The sequence below is a fragment of the Columba livia genome, chromosome 1 (genome assembly GCF_036013475.1).
Source record: "Columba livia isolate bColLiv1 breed racing homer chromosome 1, bColLiv1.pat.W.v2, whole genome shotgun sequence".
NCBI classification, from domain to species: Eukaryota; Metazoa; Chordata; class Aves; order Columbiformes; family Columbidae; genus Columba; species Columba livia.
The window spans coordinates 81482926-81504074 of record NC_088602.1 but is presented as its reverse complement, the minus strand read 5'-3'; the positions used below and the strand labels follow the sequence as shown (position 1 = coordinate 81504074).

General features: G+C 35.5%; 1 long non-coding RNA gene across 2 annotated transcripts in view; it reads right to left on the bottom strand.

Moving 5' to 3' along the window:
- The window catches only part of LOC110365323 (uncharacterized), an 82646-nt gene extending 63500 nt beyond the window's left edge, over positions 1-19146 (bottom strand). For both annotated transcript variants that reach the window (XR_010472987.1, XR_002424742.2), the window contains exon 1: positions 16163-19146. This is a non-coding gene — a long non-coding RNA (uncharacterized LOC110365323). The remainder of the gene's footprint in view (positions 1-16162) is intronic.
- Positions 19147-21149: the final 2003 nt, after the last annotated feature.

Genomic DNA, 21149 nt, shown 5'->3' with positions numbered 1-21149 from the left:
CCATATTTTCTGAGGACTGCTGTGGTACAACTCAACTACATAAAAAGGATTTTTACCTAACTAGAACAGTGTTCTGGGAGAATATTTCCTATGGAGAAATGTTTTGCAAAATTAAAACTCTTGACTAGCTACAGCCCATACTAAAAGAAGTGTCAATCTCCAAAGATATTTCCCAGAACCGCCTACTTTCCAAACAGCCCCTGTTTATCATTAACTTCCCATGGCATACATCAAATGTGACCTGCCCACATCTAGGGAAAAAGCATGAATCTGCACAACCCTAGAAGATGCCTCCCATAGCAGAAAAATATGCCCCATACCCAATCCACACCCTTTCCAAAATACCATATACCAAACTACTTGGGTGAAACAGCAGCCTCACAGTGACCTTGTAGAGATGGTCAACAAAGAGCATGGGCACCCAGGCAAGGGCATTTGCCACATGAGTCAGCTCTGGTCACCATCTCCTCCACTCCTAGTGAGGCTCCCAAAAAGCCTGTAAAAGATTAACTAATTCCCATACGAACTGGAAACTGGAATTCTTCACACTAGAGGATACTCACAATTATACACTCTATAGAGGCGCTTTTATGGAACATTGCAATTTCTCTCTGTTAACCAACAACATCCCACAGATGAGAAAGTCACTCTCCTCCTTTCTTGTAAGTCAGGAATTAAGGTAAAGACATGGTTAATACCTCCGTACAGACACAGATGCCAATTATCCATTATCTTACGGTCTAAGTAACACAGCTAATTAAGTGAAAATAATAGTTTTCAACTGGTATTTAGTATTAAAGATTGGTGTTTCTCTTTCAGATAGGAAGAGCATATATCCCTACAGGCTGCAGGTTTTCTTCCAGACTATATTGGTTTGTCTAAGATGCTACTTTCAGCCAAAATATCATAGATCATAACAGTTACAGTAGTACCGTTACTGTAATGAAGTGCTACATAAGTTTGAGAGATCTAATTGATTTATAGATGTTAAACCTCAAAACACATAGGCGTAAGAGAGACATCTGTGAAAGCAATTTTAGACCAACAGGCAAATGAAAGTAAATATAAACTGTGAGACTCATAGTTACTATGCTCATCTGCTGACAGACTAGAATGAATCAGATGGAAAGGGGTGAGAAGGAAAAAGGGAGAGCAAAAAAATTTCTTAAAGTAGAAAAGATACATCAGCTAAAAGTAAACTCCTCAAGTAAAGAGCTCTTACTATCAGAAGGGAGGAAAAAAAAATGACAGGAAAAAATAGGAGTGAAAGAAAAGATAAAATTAGAGGGGACAAACAAACAAAGAAACAAATGTCCATGCAACTGAGATTTATTTCACTATACTCCTAAATTAGGGTGCGTATCTCTGGTAGGAAACGAAAATGAAAGCTTTGTCTTTTGGGCCATGGAGATTTAAAGTCCTGGAGCTTAATAAAATAAAATTCTAGTTAGTTCCTGAAAATATGCAGGTCCTCTCAAAACACTCACCAGCAATACTCACATTTGCTAAGATTACTTCCTCTGTTGCTGTCATTGCCCTTTCCAAACCATTACATATACTAGTAATGTTGTCAGTGCCAGTTCTGCAGTATTAAAATAAAAATTCTCAGGACAGTAAATTTCTAAGCCGGACAGATTTAGACTAAATGAAGACAGTTTTACTCCCCTCACTCAGACCACTATTCCCATTAAGATCTCATTAGTCAGCCAATTGCCTCATCCTACTTAAGATATTAAAGAAATGAGTGGGTCATAAAATTCTCATAACCATTCATTTGTATCAGTGTATCTTTGCAACAATATACTTCATACCCTCTGATGAATAACAGCTCAAACTTCACTATGCACATTGTGGAGACCTCCATTAAAACGAGGTCATTTGTGTTTGAAATCGCAGCTTTGGTGTCCATCAAATTGGATTATATAACATTTCAGGCTCTTTTGGGGAGCTATCTGTATCCAAGGGAACAAGAGCATTTAAAAAGGACAGGAGTAAAACGTCTCTTCAAACCCCAGCAACCTATTGCTATGCTTTATTTATGCATAAAGAGGGATCAGTTCAGATACCCCTATCTTACCAACCATGAGCAATCTTAAAGAACTGACCTAAGCCTCCAAAGCCCCACAATTCACAAATAAATCTAGAATATCTGTTTTACTTCCCTTTGTCCTTTTTTTTTATTTGTTCCCTATTTCAGGAAAACCCTAAGTTTTACAGCCAAAAAGTTCAGCCTCAAAAAAAAAGACCATGCTGTATCTTGCCCCTTGAGTGTTGTCCTTTTTCTGTAAAGGTGTATACACCTAATGACTTGACTTGTAGGGCAATGACATGTTGAATGCTGAGTTTGATCTGTTTCAAATAGAATCACTGACAGACATCAGTTATCTTAGGTAAAGCACAAATTCACCCACTAGTAGCCTGACCTTAGCACTAACTTACTCCAGATGCTTCAGAGGGAGGGACAAGAGTACCTTAAGATGCACACATAGTGGGTCAGTAGCACAATGGAAAAGGTAGAGGTAGAAGGAAAAGATAAACAGTAAGATAAGATACATTAAGAAACAAATAGAAGAGAAAAAAAAATAAAATGGACATTTTTTTTAAAATGAAGACAAGTAGACTGAAATCCCCAGCTTTTTAGAAATGGAAAGAAAAAGGTCCCTTCTGAAAGCTTAATACCTTTCTGAAAGTACTTCAGAAAGACAACTTAGCACAGAAATATACACCACAACCAAAACAAGACAATTTTAAGATTGCTTGATACAGGCACTAGAAATAAAACGGTACTATTATTCATGTTTTTTAATTATTTAAACGTATTCAGATCCTACCTAAATAAACTAAATAGATTAAAATGTGAAAAGAAAACTATAGTTACCATGAGGAAAATATTCTAGACATCAAAATTCAGGGGATGGAGTTTTTGAATTGAAATGGATGCTAAGGAGACATCAGACCTTTTGGGTTACTTTTAACAGAGAGGGATTTTTTTGTTTGTTTGTTAGCCTGATTTTTTTACATGCAGCAAGGTCAACATCACAATAAGCCTTCAGGATAAAAAAATATTTTAATAACTACTCTTTAGTTGTCTGAAAATGTCACTAACACGTCATGGCTTAGCAGTAAAGGGTGTTAACACCTTCCAAGGGTGCTAGCAGTTGCTTCAGAGAGTTCCAATCACCTGCTCTCCAGTAGGGCAAGGGGCTCCAAAACAGAAATAAACCCAGCTATCCCACAGAACAGGGAGAAACACTCACCTTCCAGGAAGATCATGCATATCACTAACTTGTCTAGGTTTTATGTTCTTAAAAACAAACAAACAAACAAACAAACAAACAAACAAACAAACAAACCCCATCACACTCAAAGCTTGCCAATAAACCCAAAACAAATAAACAAAAAAAACAAAACCACCACAAAACAACAACCAAAAAGTTCCCACCCAACTGCATATTCCTAATTTCAAAAATAAATATAGCAAAATTTAGCTTTAAGGCCTTAGTTCTCTCTTCTATAGCTTTCAATTAAGTAGCATTCAAAATTATCCTTTAACAATAGACATTTAAAGAGTTGAGAGCATTACAGAGTTAACAAAAGCTGATGACTTTCAGCAGACATAGATTTTTCTGTTAAGTCTGTTATATATCTAAATTGTTTGTAAAGCCCCAGCAAGTTTATCCTTATTCTTTTGCTCAAACTGAACTTTTTTCTGATCAATAGCAATTTAAATGTCAGCCTTCAAGAATAAGAACTTCAAGGTTGGTTGTCTATTTATTTCATGAGAGAACTGATTTTCAGTTTCAGTTCGCAAAGCAATCACATTTCTTCTTTCTGGTTTAAGAATCACACAAAGAAGAAAGACTGAAAGTATGCAAGAGAGAGCAAGGGGAAAAGAAGCCTTGAATTTAAACTGTCAGTTGGCTCACACAGAGCAAGTCAAACCTGAAAATTTGATGCTAACCTGTTTAGACCTGAATTATAATTTAAAACCATTACAAATGAAATCTTAAAGACAGACACTACCAACAGATAAATAAAGCTCACTGTATGAAGTGTTTTAACTAATGGTGAAACTATCATAAGGCCAAAGAAAGACCAAAGCGCTTGTAGGACACAAGTGTTGGAGAATACCGTATGATCCGTACTAATAACCTTTTCCTAGTGCACCTGTAAAGGAGAGCATTCATAGAAATGTTATAATTAGCATTGTAATGGAAACTGTATCTCAGAATTTTATCATATTTCTGACAGTAATGTGAGCTAGTGACTACATGTCCAGGCCTCACAAGTGTAAGCTTTATCCCTGGCTCTGCCTTTGATGAACTCAGAAAAATCATTTAATCACTTTTCAGTTCAGTTTCCCAGTGTTAGAAAAGAATACTCTTTCTACAAGTTGTCTGAGACTTCTGATAAAAGCTAGCTGTACTGCATGCACAAAAATGACAGCAGTTGCATTAAGTGAACTGAACGAATATAATTTTTCGTATTTTCAACTTCCTTATGCTTTCCATTGCTTATTCCTTCCAGCTCAACATATGAGGTGACTTTTATTCCTGAGCTCCTCAAAATTCGTAGACCACAGCCAGAAACCAACGCAGATGTAGGAGGCTCAGAAATGCTCTAAAACACTGATGATCCCAAAGCAAGGAGATTACAAGAAAGCTGCTTCAAAGCATGACACCTACATCCTGGACTCCTAGGCCTGAAGGCCCACTCAACCCTGGCACCAACCTCTGTGTCCCCAGAGCTCATGGTGCCAGACTTGTCTTGAATGCACAGAGCAAGATAACAGAAATTGCCCATCATGGGTGTCAAAGCTCTGCATGCTCCTGCAAGCACACAGATAACTGTGCTGCTCATTCAGAGAGACCTGGTTTGCCTTCTTATCAGCCATCAACCACTTTTGACACCTCAACCTTTTCACATCATGGCCATGCATTGCCCTTGGCCTTGGTGAAATCAGAAGAGATCAGGAACTTAACTTCTCTTTTCTTCCTACCCTCGCCTTCACTTTTCATATCTTCACAGTGTCTGATTAAAAAACATGGAGAAACTGAGCACCAGCCACAAAACCCTCATGCAGGTGCTGGGAAACGTGTAATCCTATCAGAAAAATGAAGTTTGGCAGTTCTGCTCTATATTTATATTGCATTTTCCTTTCAAACACTTCAGAGTGTCAGCAAAAGTGAGAGAACAGTTACTGCAGGGATGGATGGAGGTACTACAGGAATAAGGCAGATTCACATAAACAATTTAGCTAACATAACAGGCAGGCAGAATGTTTTCTTAAAAGCATAATTTTCTCTGTTTTACAAATAGAGAAGCAGAGCCACCAAGATATAATTAATCCTTACTCAAATCTTACATGGTAAAAACCACTTTTTTAGATTACATCTCCTGGTTTTGCAGGTTTTTTATGGACAGTTTTGCCACACAGTGCTATACCCTGTTTTGTGGCAATCTTATGGGCCACATTAAAATAATTTATATACATTATTTAGAAAATCTTAAGTCATTACTGCAGCTGACAGAGAAAATATACAGACACATTTGGTGGCCCATTAAGATACTCCATTACAATTTAAAAGTCCTAAATTCTAAAGCAGTCTAAGTACTTCTACAATTAAATCTTTCCATTCCAAATCCTTTCATATTTATATCTATCTTGCCTTAATAAATGAAAAAGAAAAAGGAAAAAAAAAATCTTTCATCCTAGGTATTAGAGCTTTTTAAAAAATGTTTTCCAGAGCATAGTTAATCCTTTTTCTTGTGGGCTTATCACAATTTAATAATAAAAAAAAAAAATAAATATATATATATATAAAATAATGAAGATATTCTAAGTACAATGTAGAAAATAATAATCAATACTCAGATACAACAAAATGTATGTTGAAATTCCATATTATATATATTTATATCACATAGAATGTTAATAAAGTTTCTAACCTATTTTTGTTGAAAAAGGCAATTGTTTCTGACTGAAGTCTGCAGTTTTCTGTATTTGCAACATACACATATTAAAAAGTATTACAATAAAATAACACAGTGAAAGCGCTTGAAATTAATAATTGCAATCAGTGACTTACTTGTCCAAAGAAGGAAACCAAGCACTTAGGTACATTCTGGCTCCTATGTAAACAATGTTTTAATGCATACTAAAAACAATGTCTCCTGAAAAACTTTTAACAGGTTTCACCAAGAATGGTAGAATTCACAAACTTGCAGACAGATGTCTAGATAACAACTGATGGTACGAATAAGTTCGCAGTTCAACTAGATCCAGACTTAAATGCAACAGAAAAAAAAAAGTGAATAAACATTTTTCTCAGAAAAATTACAAAATGACACTTTGTCCTTGTTCGAATATCACCTTTATAAAGAAAAGTTTATACAAAACTCTGAAATAGCACAGTGATTTATTGATTGCTTTTAGACTGAAATTCTGTTTTAAAGTAGAGCTAAAAAACTTTGCAAATAGTTACACATCAGTCAAAAGCTTATGTGCAGATTCCTTCTGATAATTTTCTGAAATAACTGAATGTTCTACTCTCCCTTTATAACAGTTGGCTTATCTATCATGCACATTCAAAATCCTGGCTCACAAAAGATTTATTAAGAATGATTACTGAAGGGAGTTTATGGAGGTAACATGATTCAAGTGCTGCCTAGGACAGAAGCTTACAGAGTGCCCATCATATATTACCTGAAGCTTTGGAGCCACGCTGACCAGAATCTTCATTCTCTGGTGCTAATTTGTCTGTCCCAAAGCAGTTTATCTCAAGGAAAAATACTTAGCTGAGGGATTTTATACCACGGTTAAATTTTATTAAAGTGTAAGTCCAGAATATTCCATTTCTCTGTTTCATTACTCATTTCTCCTATGTTTCCTATGCTGGCAGTGACAATGGTGATCCAGACCAAGGAAGGTTTATGGCTGAAAACTAGCAGTTGTAAAATCAGAGGAAGAAGAAATCACCTTTATACTTTGCTTAATCCTAGAGAGAACTGGAGAGGTGGAGTGAGAAAATAATCTTTGCTGATTAAGAAGATTAGTTCAATCCCCCTGAATTTAAACACTACGAAATGCAGATGCATGTCTTTTTGTAATTTCTCCACAACCATAAGAGACAAAACATATGCCAAATTACTGACAAGGAGGGTCCCAAAATTCAATTTTAATTCTGTGTTTTTCAGAAACTAGACAGCTTTACTAGAATTGTTCAGGAGGTTATCACAAAATGAAGGTATGCAACTCATTTCTGACCTACAAAATACTGTGACCTCTACGAAGGCTTTTCCTTCAGAATATTTTTTTCTTTATATGAAAAGACCACAACAAGGACAAGACTAATCCAAATCATGAGCACATTATTACTTTCATATATAACCTTAACGTGTCATATCTGGTGAAACTTTGGAACAGGTTGCCCAGAGAGGTGGTCGATGCCCCACCCCTGGAAACATTCATGGTCAAGTTGGACATGATTCTGAGCAACCTGATCTAGTTGAAGTTGTCCCTGCATATTGGGGGTTGGACTAAACACAAAGCATTCTGTGAGCCTATGTTCAGTTTTCCTGACAGTATAAAGACAAAAATTAACTGGGAGGGATGAGTGGATCTTTAGAATGGAGTCAATAGTACTTCCTATTTCTTAACCATAGAAACTCTACGGTTGTCAAAACTGACTTGCAGTTATTTTTCAGCTTTCGTCAGGTTAAACAACACATATTTATGAAGCAATTAACAATTAAACATTGATATTCTAGAATACATGAAAACAAAACACAGAGATTTTCTTAAAAAGATAACCTAATAACAAAAATCAATGCACTCCATACAAATTTACATCAGTTTACCGCCTCAGAAGTAATATTCCTGGATAATCTGTCAACTCATTCTTTTTCCTCTCCCAAATGAATGCAACTGATATTCCCAGGGCAATCACTGAAGTTACAGATATGTTGAAAAATGAGGTGTTTCTCAAGTGTGCAACACACTTTTCCAAAAATTTGTAGACACAGGAGATGATATACTTAAAAATAAAGTTAGCATGAAAGACATGTGATTTGTTGTAGCTCACCAAGCTCAATATTACATTTATTGATTCACTAGAATTATAGTTTCTATGAGTTCATTGATAGTAAAACATCTGCTGCCACAACACCTGGAATTTGTCCTACTTCACAAACAGAAAACTGATTCAGCACAATCAATACCACAGCACCTTTCAAAAGAATTAATTGTATGGTAAGATGAGAGAGCCATACATTTGACAGAAATTACTAGTTCATTTTAACCGTGTGATCAGCAGACATCAAAAATATAGTTCTGCACAAAAAAGAAAAAAAAAAAAGTTTTTATAATTGCAATGAAACATTGCATTCTGATAAACTGCTGCAAAACATAGTTTTGGTAAGTTATTTCAAAAAGTCACCCGTTTTTTCTCTGAATATCTTGTTTCCGTCTTCCCACTGTCCAAGTTTTCATAACCACATTACAATAAGTGAAAAACATTACATAGTAGTGGAATGGATGTGTCCTTACATTGTTTGTTTTTGGTTGGTTTTTTGTTTTTGTTTTTTTTTTCTGTTATGTCTTTGAAACAGATACGGTTTTCCTTGATATTTGAAACTTCTAAGATTGAAATAAACCCTCTCTAATAAATCTAGTAGGGTTTTTGAAGTATTATTTTAATATTTGTCTCAAAATAGACATCATACTATTCATTCCTTTAAATAAGCTTGTGTTGGCAGTAAAAATCAAGAAAGAGAAACATAAATGGTAGTGTAATGCCAAGGGAATATCACATTCAGTTGTGAAACAATAACATTTCTTTCCTTAAAGGCTTGTGGTTTTCGTATGATAGCCATGAGTCATGCATACAAGTGACATTTTTTATTTCACGAGATTCTCCTCATGCACATCTCTTATTTCTTCAAGATAATTCAGGCAATCAGCATGGCAAAGACAACAGATCACATTGTTCTCAGTGTTAAACAGATAATCAATAGTCCAAGGCAATAAAATTAAATGTTTTGAGCTTTATTAAACTTTGGAGACTGCTGGTGAGTAGCTGGAAAATAAAACAACATTAAAAGTCAATTAGCATAACCATTATAGCAAAATATTTGCTTTTCATTTCACTACAATACTGAATTATAAAACAAAATAAGTGATCCTGTAAGCTCATTGTTACAGCCATATGAATATTATATATCCATTTAACACCAATAAGAATAAAATTTGTAATGCAAATGCAGACTGAGGCAACCTACATGAAAATCCAATTGAAGCTTGGTCATATCAATGAACTGAAGAAAACAAAGCCCAACTCATTATGTTGCTTTGTTTCAGTTCTTTCATATTCCAGAAATTCCTAGGTGATTAGAAGTTAGTATGTGCCATGCACTCATGACCCACACAAGTTATTAAGGTATGCTAGTAGTCCATTAACATCTATTAATTGCAACTACTCAGTGTTCACAAGTAAATTATGCAATTAAGCATTTTAATGGATTTGACTAAAATCCTCAAGTCCCAAAGCCTGAAGATCTTGGATAACTCCTAGATACATCAGTTACATTTATTTTTATAGCTGTTTTTTGAAAAATGTTAAAAATCACTGAGGTGAGCAAGTCCTATTGTGTTTACAATTGAAATTCAGTTTAAATCAAATCAGCCTGTGTAAATTTCTACCAAAACAAAGGGCTGCCAAAAAAGTTCCACTGTACATACTTAAAGTATACACAACTACATGTTAAAGCTTTCATAAGTTCCAGACTTGGCAAGTTCATTTCTAGCATCTCAAAACTCAACAACTGAAGCTTGTGAGTGACAAAGATTAATCCGTTTTAGGCACAATTAAATGTAAAGTTATTGTTTCGAATATGCTTCTCTATCTTCTTTGTGAATCTAGCTTTTCAAAGTGTCTGTCTCTTCAGGAGGTACTTTTATCTATATCCATATACTGTGCAATGCTACTTAAATAATAATGCCTGTAATCCACACCAAAAATAATTGTACAGCTCTTCAGGGAACACTCATGAAGTGGTGGGTATAGAAGATGATGTAACTCGGCTGTGATTCAACTCAGTTTACAGCAACTCTGCTACAGCAAATTCAGCACAAAGCTACCACCTTCTCATTCTAGAGCAGACACCATTGTTGCAGTGGTGCCAATATTAAGCTCTTCACTCAAAATTAAAGCCTTTTTTTTTCTTTTTGCTAGATCCATTAAACTGCTCTTTTTACAGAATAAAATGAAGTTTCAGATTGAAATTAGCATGAAGAAAATGCACCTTCCAAGGATTTGAAAACTGCCTTAAAGACAGACAAATAAGTTTTAGTAGTGTTCCACCAGGCAATGGAAGTTTCAGCATTGATAATAGTGGTCTCAGGTTATGCATCAAAATGGGACACTTGTTCATACAAAATTCACTTAAAAACTGTGAACACTTTACTTTCCGTAAGGGTTTTTCCTCTTCTGCCAAAATATCAATTTAAATGGACATTTCAAATCCTTTAAGATAGTTTCAGTGCATATCAAGACTCAAAGTTCTGTTGTGGGCCTTCGTTTAACATTTAATTCAGGGATTTTGCAGTTGTTTTATATGTCAGTCATTTCATCATTTCCAGCAACACAGAGAGATTAGGTAAGGTCAAACTGAAGACTGTAAAATAGATAGATACGTTTTTCATTAAAGCTTGTTTACCTCAATGCTAAAAGCACTGCTAAAATTCAAATTAGAAAAGTTTTGAAAAAATGTTGTGAAATGTTAGAAGGTACAGTATTTCTACTACTCTTTTATAATAGTGGATATGGCAAACATTTGATGTCTTTTTTTTCTTTTTTTTTAAATTTTTTTTAAGTATTTTAGTTTAGCTGTCAACTCTTGCATCCAGATTTAATTTCAAGCATAAGTGCTATTATATCAGGAACAGTTTTAGTTGACCTGACTTCCCTGGTTCTATGCAGAAGAAGGAGGGAAGTGAGCTAAAAACAGCTTTTCCCTGGTTATTCCATGAAGAAATAGTAAAGTCTTCCTTTGACGTATTGATATAGACAGAAGCCTTAAATTCAGTGAGTGTGTAGCAACTATATTTGTGTTATAAAAACAAACAGAAACTTATTGATCAAAATATTTCTATAGACATTTTTCTCTGAAGAGGCTCCACTAATTCAAGTTTTCATTCATGGTCCTTCTATACCACACCACAGTCCTTGAAGATAACCTGCTCCCCAGGCACAGCAGTCCTGTGTTTATTCCCCATATACAAACTGAAGCACTGTCTCAAGACACAGAAAATTACTACTTTTCCCCTCATATACAAAGTATTCACTGCAGAGGCCATCATTATAATTAACATTTTCATCATTTGTTGTGTCTGTGCTTTTAAAAAAAGAATCTTATTTGTATTTCAGACATTATCGTCAGCTTCACATCATGCTCCATTTTCTTCCTTGGTCTGGACATTATCATGTCTTAATGTTTCAGCCTCTGAGATTCAGCTTGTCAGTGTTCCTCACTGTTAGGTTTTCCTGCTGAGGCCCAGAGAGATCATGTTTGACTAGTCATTATTCATCTTTTCAGTCCATGTTCTTTCTTCAGTTTGACCTCTGGGAGACTGCCTGCCTGTCTGCCTCAGCTCTCTCGCTTTCACAGACTGCTGTTTGCTTATTCAATACTTTCCTTTTTTCTTTTTTTCTTTTTTCTTTTTTTTTAACCCCTTGCCTATTATTTGCTGCTTGGGACACCTTTTCTTTCCTAAAAATCACGTGCTGCCTTTAGTCACTTTTAAAAGCACCCTTAAAATCCCCTCATACACACCCTGGAGTTTCAGTTCTTGACTTCCAAAGAGCTTCCTTCATCTTCCCAAGTTGTCAAGTGTCTCTCCTAACACAAAGTAGCTATCAGTGGTTTTAGCTGTTGGTGGGAGAGGCATGCATCGATTTTCTACAATCTCAGAGCACAGAAACATTTCTTGCATCGCTTCACTGCCGAAAGAACTGCTTATTTATCTGGCTCATGAACAGACAAGCCAGACTGCATCCTTACTAATGAAAGATGTATATGGGTGATACACACTTCACAGAAACAGGGAATGGAAGAAAGATGCTTTCACAGTTATGAAATCAATGTGGTTGAGACAAGCCTAGCTTATACAGGTTTCCAGAGGCATTCTAGGCTATTTGTCCCTTTACCTTTGGGTCTCACCACCAAAGTTTCAAAAAGACTAAGAGTGGTACAAATGAAAGACACAAGAAAATTAACCACTGATTATTCACTCAGATTCAGTTGCATCTCATTTTCATGCTATTTGTCTTCTATTCCCACTAGAAGCAAAAAGTGTCTGGTTCAAATTGAGCAAAATGCAGAAGTGAAAAATCTATATTCATTTTCTAGAGATTGCCACAAGATGAAGGAAGACAACATCAGAAGAAGTGACTATTTAGTTGTATTATTTTGAAAGATGCTTCTTTTTTCTCTTTTACAAAATCACTGATGCTTGTTATTCACAAACAAAATAATCCTAATTATTAAGAATTAGTTTAAACAATCATCATTTGTCTACCAAAAATGAACTAGTAGTAATAGCTACAAATTTTAGAAAGCTGATACAATAAATATTCTGGACTCAATGTGCTAATGTCTTCACATAAATGGAAAATGAGGAGGCTTAACAAGCAGCATTAAATTGAAGAAAGGAGAGGAAACAGTGGTAGGAGAATAAATGTAGAATAATTAAAGACTTATTTCCCAAAAGCCAGCTTTATCTCAAAAATCAGTGGCTTCACTAGGAAATATGAAAAGGTAAAAAGCAACAAACTTCTCCCCTCCTCCATAATAACACCCTTCTCAGAGTGGGCAACAGAAGAAACTCCCTTGCCTTGGTGAGTCCATCCTCACCAAACTGCTCCTGACCTGTTGGGAGAGCTGAACTGCCTCTTGTGCCACTCCAGGCCACGTTCCTCTTCATTGTCTCTGCTTCATCACTTGCTACAATTAGATGCTCTTTTTACACAGTTTGCTCTGGTTAATGGCTGCAACTCTGCCAAAAGCCTGTGTTCCCCTTATCAAGAGCACATACATGAATCTTCCAGCTCCAAAGATATCTTTGACAGTCTTTTTGGTACACTTTTGCAGCTTACATGCCACATGCTTATTTACAACTAACTATAACACTTAGATACAGCCAGTATCTAAAAAGTTTTTAGAGCTCTAGAGCCCTCAGCACAGGAAACACATGGACCTGTTGGAGAGGGTCCAGAGGAGGCCACCAAGATGATCAGAGGGATGGAACAACTCTGCTGTGAGGACACACTGAGTTGGGGTTGTTCAGCCCAGAGAAGAGAAAGCTCCAGGGAGACCTTATTGTGGCCTTCCGGTACCTAAAAGAGGCCTATAAGAAAGATGGGAATAGACTTTTTAAAAGGGCTTGTTATGGCAGGACAAGGAGTAGTGGTATTAAACTAAAAGAAAGAAGATTCAGGTTAAACCTGAGGAAGAGATCTTCTGCAAAGAGGGTGGTGAAACACTAGCACAGATGGCCCAGAGAGGTAGTTGATGCCACACCCCTGGAAACGTTCAAGGCCAGGCTGGACAGGGTTCTGAACAACCTGATCTAGTTGCAGATGTCCCTGCTCATGACAGGAGGATTGGACTAGATGACCTTTGAAGGTCCCTTCCAACCGAAACTATTCTATGATATGAAAAGATGTGAAACGGAAATTAAGTATTTCATTCCCGTCATTCACATTTCTTTCTAGATGCCACAATAATGTCTTTTTTCCTGTCTGTAGTTTTCATCTTGCAAATACCTATTAGGAAATAATGATCAAGTAAACAACAGATATAGATTTTTTTTTTTTTTTTAAGTAATCTTAAATTATTCTTGCATGCGTAACTTTTGGGATTTATTTCTGTTTGACATATCACTGAAATAAGACGGTTTTGCATCATGTTTCCACACAAACAAAGAAAAAAAGGAGAAAAGAAATATTTTTTTATTCTTTTAGATTTCTTCCTAAAACTGGAGGATCCTTCGAGAACGTGCTTTAAAACCCCCATACAGCCAGACATGTAGTAATCCATGTAGGCCAAATCAAGTCTGGGCTGTCTTTCAAGAAGTATTAATTGTTATCCAATACACCAAGTAAGACACCAAATAACAATATTTAATACTTCAGCAGCACTCATGTGTACCAAGGAAAGTCCAACCATTCATTCACAGTTGTAATTACCAGTATCAAAAGAGAAGGGAAACAGATATGGAAAGCAGAACATAAATTCTTCTAACAGAATCGGCTGAAATAGATATTAAGCCTGTTTACTGATCTCAGGTTCTTGTAAATGTAACTGAAAAAAAATGTATATTCTTGAGACTCCTTTAATGAACAGTTGATATGGAACTAACCTGCCAGATGAAATTTTAAAATCATCTATCTAATGTAGAAAACATCGCCAAAAATACAATATGAAGTTTGAAGAAAGATTATGTGAGTTTGTGACACACTCCCTGGAGAACTTTGTAACCACAGTACAGCAAATACATTTTGGGGGGGGGGAACTAAACAAAAAACAAAACAAAAACCCCAAAAAACAATCAAACAAAAAACCAAACGAAAAACAACAACAATAAAAAATGCACACCCCCCCGACCAACGAAACAGAAAACACAAACAAAACCCCAACCAACAACAAACATAAAACCAAACAGCCAAACAAACAAACAAACCCCACAAAAACAGAAAGAAAGAAAAAAAAACATCCTTTCAGTGGCTCAGTATAACCTCATTTGGATGAAATTAAAGGTCATGGTTTAGAAATGGTTTGGCTGATGCCCAAATCATGCCAATTCTTTGAAGGTGTTTCAGTGAGACATTTTGCGAGAGAGGGTTTTTTTCGCCTCCTGGCATAACATTTCAGAACAATTCTGAATCACAAATTTTTTTTGTAAAGTGAAACCGTTTGAAAATTTCCTCATCAGTTTAGTGTAAAGTGGATTTAATGTGTTCTAAAAAACATCATGTTCTCAAAGGTTCTTCATGGGTACAGGTTAGGGATGAAAATCCAGGAAGCATCACAAAATAAACTGAAGAGCCCATAACACTTTATTCAGAAAAAAAAAAAAAAAAAAAAAAAAAAAGTTACACCTAAAAATCTAAGTTATCAGTGTAACAATCAGACAATATTGTAGGAAAAAACATATATCAAAAGCAACAGGAAAAATTCTTAGATTCACAGGTGGTATAATTTACAAGTAGTCATTTTATAAAAACAGTAGAATTTCTCCCTGTGAAATACTTATTAAATGATTTTGCAGAGCGGTCATAAGTACTTCAACTTAATATATTTCTGTTCTTTTTTTCAGTTCTTATTTCATCACCTAACAAGCCTAGTTCCTGCGAAGTCCTTCCAGATATTACATTGCTCATTTTCATTCTTTAAAACATATTCATAATCCAGTTTAACATCTTAATTTCTTTCTTTGTCCCTTTTGCATCCAGTTTATATTGTTGCCTCCCATGGTTTACACAGGGCTTATATGCCACAGAATTACCTTAGATAATGATACCCATTTACCAGTTTAATAGAATTCTTTTAACATAAGCTAAGCGTAACTAGTTTAGCTAACTTCACCTTCTAAACAGAAAGAGTTTTTCCTTTCCTGCACAAAGTAGCAAAGGATTCATTCCTCAGTTTCCAGATTCAACAAATTCTTGTGTACTAGAATAACAATGAAAAAAAAAACAAAACAAAACAACAAAAAAAAACCTAAAAACAAAACAACAACCAACAACAACAGCACTTCTACCATAATAACTCTACCACGTTCCTCAGCCTGTCCCTCCCACCTCTTCTTTCTCATGAGTCTCACTCAAGGTTTCCCAAACAAAAAGGAAACACCTGCACATATTGGCAATGACTTTATCAGCATCTGCTATCAGCAATTTATCTCAGGAGTTTGGCTAAGAAAAGGCAGACTCACTATTGTCTTCTAGATCTGGCTTTATTCTTCCTATAGATCATATAGTGCAGCTAAAAAATAAATTCCATGTTTCAAAATAAAAATAGTGTCCCTTAAAGCTTGCTCCCCACAACCAACTCCCCATCCACACACCTGCTTTTCCTGTTGGCTGTGATAATTTCCTCCTACCTGTTAAAGCAGAGAGGACGACTTTGCTCCTTTGCTCTTTGAAAGAACTTTCTCCCCTTTGATGCATACAGATGCTGGAACTAATAAAAAACTACTTCCCATTCAAAACCCATTTTCAGTACATAAGAAATATACAAACCATAATAAAGCTCAGCTGAGGAAAAAAAGGCCAAAATAGTGCAGAAACATCACAGCTGTACTAGTGGGATACAAAGGTAATATTTATGAATTCAGGCATTCAGTTAATTTTTATTTCTGCTTTTCTAGCATACAGCTGTTCAATAGGAAGTTAGAATTTCCCTAAAGAAGATCTTCTTTTTTTTTTTAAATGCTCAATTCCCTACCCAAAATATTGCATCAGCAAAACAGTATTGACCAACAGCTACATACATACATTAATGGAGAAAGAATTGGCTTCTATCTTCATCATAGTTTTAATGAAAAACTTCCTGTTCTTCTTCTACTTCTGAACAACAAAGATACAAAACAATACAGGACTTTCTTTTATACCCAGCAGTAAACTTGCTGACATAATTACTTTGTATTATAGCCCTTTAATGATTCCACACAACACTCACTTCACCAACAGTTTCAAGTGTTGTATTGAGTTCCTGACAAAATCTCTTCTGCTGTACACACTTAGAAACCTTTCAAATACAGTCAAGTGTAGCTGGGATGAGTCATCCTTTACAACTCTTTGCTTAACAGGATGTATAAGTACAAAAAACACAGCCTGCTTACTAACAGTTAACTTTGTCTCAAGACTCACGTACCCAGCAAGATCTTAGCATGCATAAAAATACCAGAGGGAGAACAGGTAGAGTTGCCACCCTTTTTGTACCTACTGCTGCAGCAAGAGCACAGGTTGAGCTGAAGGACATGTTCATTTGCTAGCAGTGGCAGCAGGAGATTCACACACTCCTGTAGAGGACTGACTAGAAATGAGGTATTGGTTGCTCCAAGCCTAGCCGTGGTACCCACTCCAAGCCTTCATGGGAACCTAATCCTATTGTATCGAATATTGTATATGCTTTTTATACTGTTGTTTCAACTCATATTAAAACCAGCATTATCTACAACCCCTTAAAAAATATTTGCTCCAGCCTAGTTTCATTTTTCAACTTGCCTTAGTACATTTTAAATTGGAGAAAAACTGTCAAGTTTTTCTCAAATATTGGAAGCCGGACTTTTCCAAGTTCACATTTCAAATGAAAATGCAAGTTGTCATGTTGGTGTAGCTGTTATGTTCTAGGGATGTAAGTGAGATAAATTGACTGAAAGAGCTGATACGGTCATCAGTCTCAGCTTCAACTGCATCAGCGGGCCTAGTTAAAGACATTGCATCCTCCTACATTGACAAGCTTAAGATTAAACGTGATATAATCTAGAACTGATATCTTCCATCTATTTCATTTTTTTTAGGCATGCTTTTTCACTTTTGATAGAAACTCCATTAAAAATATTTCACAACGACCTTTTAGTTTGCTTTAACAGAAGGAAAAAATAATATGGAAAATTAAATATTAACACTTCAGTGTTAATGAATCAATTTCTTCCAATCTTCATTTTCCTTTTCATTTGCTAATAGGAGAAGTTTCACTCTGGCACTTTGGTTTCCTCTGATAAAGACTTTTGGAGTTCTTTTTCTCTCCTACACTCTTCAGTTAGCACTAACTCATTTTGCTTTTTCCTGACATTATCTTTTCCCTGCAGCCCTCACCAACTGCATATATGATGCTTTCCCATTTTTCATGATTTCTTCAAGCTCACTTTAACCTTCAGTCTTTGTATATGCATCACTACAGCATCTGGGTTAGCCTTTGGGTTTTATATATATACTTATTTATTATTAAGCTTGAAAAAAACCCTAAAAATAAACTACAGAACGACCATATAATGTTCAGGTCTGAAATTCCACAATACATTTAAAAATGTAATACCAGAGAACTACAATAGAAAACATAAAAATGTTTAGTCTCTCCTTCACTTTCAAAAAACAGGAATAGAGAGCTCTCATTCCCCAAAATGTACAAATCCCATTTTCCTGTACTTCAAGTCCGCATGTCTTTGGCCCTGCTGTAATTTTTTAATCCAGGAGCAAAAAGAACACAGATCCTGAAATTGTGTACTTTGGTCTAGGGTCACCTCAAAGTTTTATAAATGAGAAAGGTAGAGAGAGAGGAGTCCCCATTTTCTAAAACATTTCATCCAGAAGTGATGAAATGGCAGTAGTCTCTCAGACTTTTCTTCCAATAGCCCAGCAAACACAGATATGCAAGGATAAAAATTAACTGCGAATACATACGTGAAGAGATTTAATATGGATGCTATTATACCTGCATGTGAGGGAATAACAGGACACAAGATCTGATGTAGCTTCATACTACTTTTGCAGGAGCACAAATTCTGCAGTTTTGTTAGCACACTACAGCAGTACTTACATTTTTACAACACGTACATCTCTCACTTTAAATACCTTCAAACTTGTGTATTTTCCGATTACTCTGGCCCTAGGAAAGGCAAGACAAGTTTGTCAAACATGTGTCATCTTTCTGCATAAGACAAAGCACTAAAGTGTCAAAAATAAATCATAGACATACCTCTCTATAATGGGATGTATGTACTACTTCCCCTTTATTTGTGTTTTGATACCTGAGAAGCTCACCATGAGCCCATGTTTCTTCTCAAATCTTATTCAACTTCCAACTGAATCTGTGTTGCTAATAGGCAACATAAATACGTGTAATTCTTTCTACATTAATAATCATTATAAAGTATTTGTTCGTTACATATTCAAACTATATTGTGTGAATATTTCCATAGATGGAATTATAATTATATTTGACCAAGACTTTGGATCAAAGGGACAAGCCTGCTCATTGCTACTGACTTTAGATCAGATTATCACAGGGTGCTCCTACCATAGATAAGCGAAGTATTTGCCTTTATGCACTAGATTTTATTTCAAATAAACATATGTGTTACCATCTACCTTCCTCTATAGGAATGCATGTTTTGCTGATTACTAGGTATAAAAATGTAATGCTTATATACAACAGTCCCAGTTTGCTTTACAACTGTCCTAAAATGCCCATGAACTCCTGTAAGTGGCCATCATTTTCCAAGGTTAAGTTAGAAACCAACATGTGTCTTCACATATGCTGCCCTTGGAAACTGTTCCAGAACACCTTCAGCTGGTAACTATGTAAAAAAAGCAGATTCTTAGAGATCTAGAAAATACTGACATATATTATATCAATAATCTAAACATGTATTAGCTATTTACCCACTGCATGCATTATCATAATTACGTACCATTGATATTTACTTGTATACTACAAATAAAACCCCAAACACATTATATATAGCCTTACATTATACAATGCACTATGTATGTATCAGACATAAATGCATACAAATAAGGAACACGTATGTATACATGTGTATTACACTTTAAATAACTTTGGTTAGTTTAATGTTTTATTTATTTGCTTGTCCTCCATCAGGCTATTAGCTAGAATGATAATTGATCAAGCAATTGCCTTTTAATTGTAGCAATAGAGCAGCTTTGTGATTTATTCCTCTTTGTTTTGTTTCACTACAAAGTAATCATCTTCTCTCAGATGTTTAACAACCCACCCAATTTATCTATTAGAACAGTTACACAGCCATATTTCATTAATCTCTGTAGGCTCTACAATGGGCATGGGAATTTCTCTCCTTCACACAGTAATTTCTTAATTGCGATGGTGGTGGTTATTGCCTCCTGAGTTTGCACTTACATTAATCTACTATTTTTTGTTAAATTTGCAGATGATGTCCATGATTTTACATCATTTTGTTAAATACAATAGGCCTGAGCCTGTTGTCTTTTGAATTGATGCTAATGGGGCATCTCCTTCAGGTTAGGATAGCAAGTGTAAGGCCCATGAAAGTAACAAGCTACAAGAGATGAGAGGTGTATTCTGAACACTCAGGTAAGCAGAATTTGTCCCAAGCAGACCTAAAGAGAAACAGAACAGTGAAACAAAATTTGGTCTAAACCACAAACAGCTACAATATATTAATTTACAACTTGTGTTTACTAGTTCAATAGTCACCTGTTTTCAATGTAACGTAGCTGAAACTTAAGTTAACTTAAGCAAAAAGAAAGAAAATGTGTAACTACAGTGATAACTGAAGAGTGTACTTACAGAATCATTGTCTTAATTTTTCTAGTAAATCTCCGACAACAGAAAGGATATTGTTTAGGGATATACTTGTTATCTGAGGCATAAAATACCCAAACCAAAGCAGCAACTGAATTCAAAGAACAAAGAGTGAGAATCTTCTTCCAACAAGACGCAAGGTCTTAAAGACGCAAGCTGTAAGGCAGGCCTGAAATGTAGCAATGAAGGCCTTATTTTGAACTTGTACTATAATATTTGTCTTGTCAGAGGCTACTGATGCAAAAAACTTCTAATTTCCTTCTCTCCTCTCTGTTTCTCCCCTCCAAAGTGTTCAGAGAACTTCATTCAAAGGATGATTCAGCTACTATTGTTGATTCTCAAAGTGCAAGAGTTATTTAAACACTGTATTTTCCTCTATATATTGTTTTAGACTTGATTTGTCTCTTTCTACCTATATACCTGGTGAAATAATGGGGTAGTGTCAAGTAACCTTAAGCTGTAGATATGGCTTTTCAATAATATTTGTAAAAATGCATTTGTAATGTCTGTATTTACATTGGTAGCTCCCAACTAGAGTGTAAGGACCTTGCCATGTTAACAACACCCTACACATAGAACCTTTCGAACAATGTTGTCTTGTCACTGGTTTCCATTCTTCTTTGCAGGGCAAGTGGGTGTGTTTAGACCTTTAACTGTGTCATGCATTGCAACATATTGCAGGCTTCATGTCTAGATAATCTTCATACACTATCTAAACAACTTCATTAAATACTTACAATTTTAAGTCTATTAATGTTTATTATCTAGATGTATGCTCA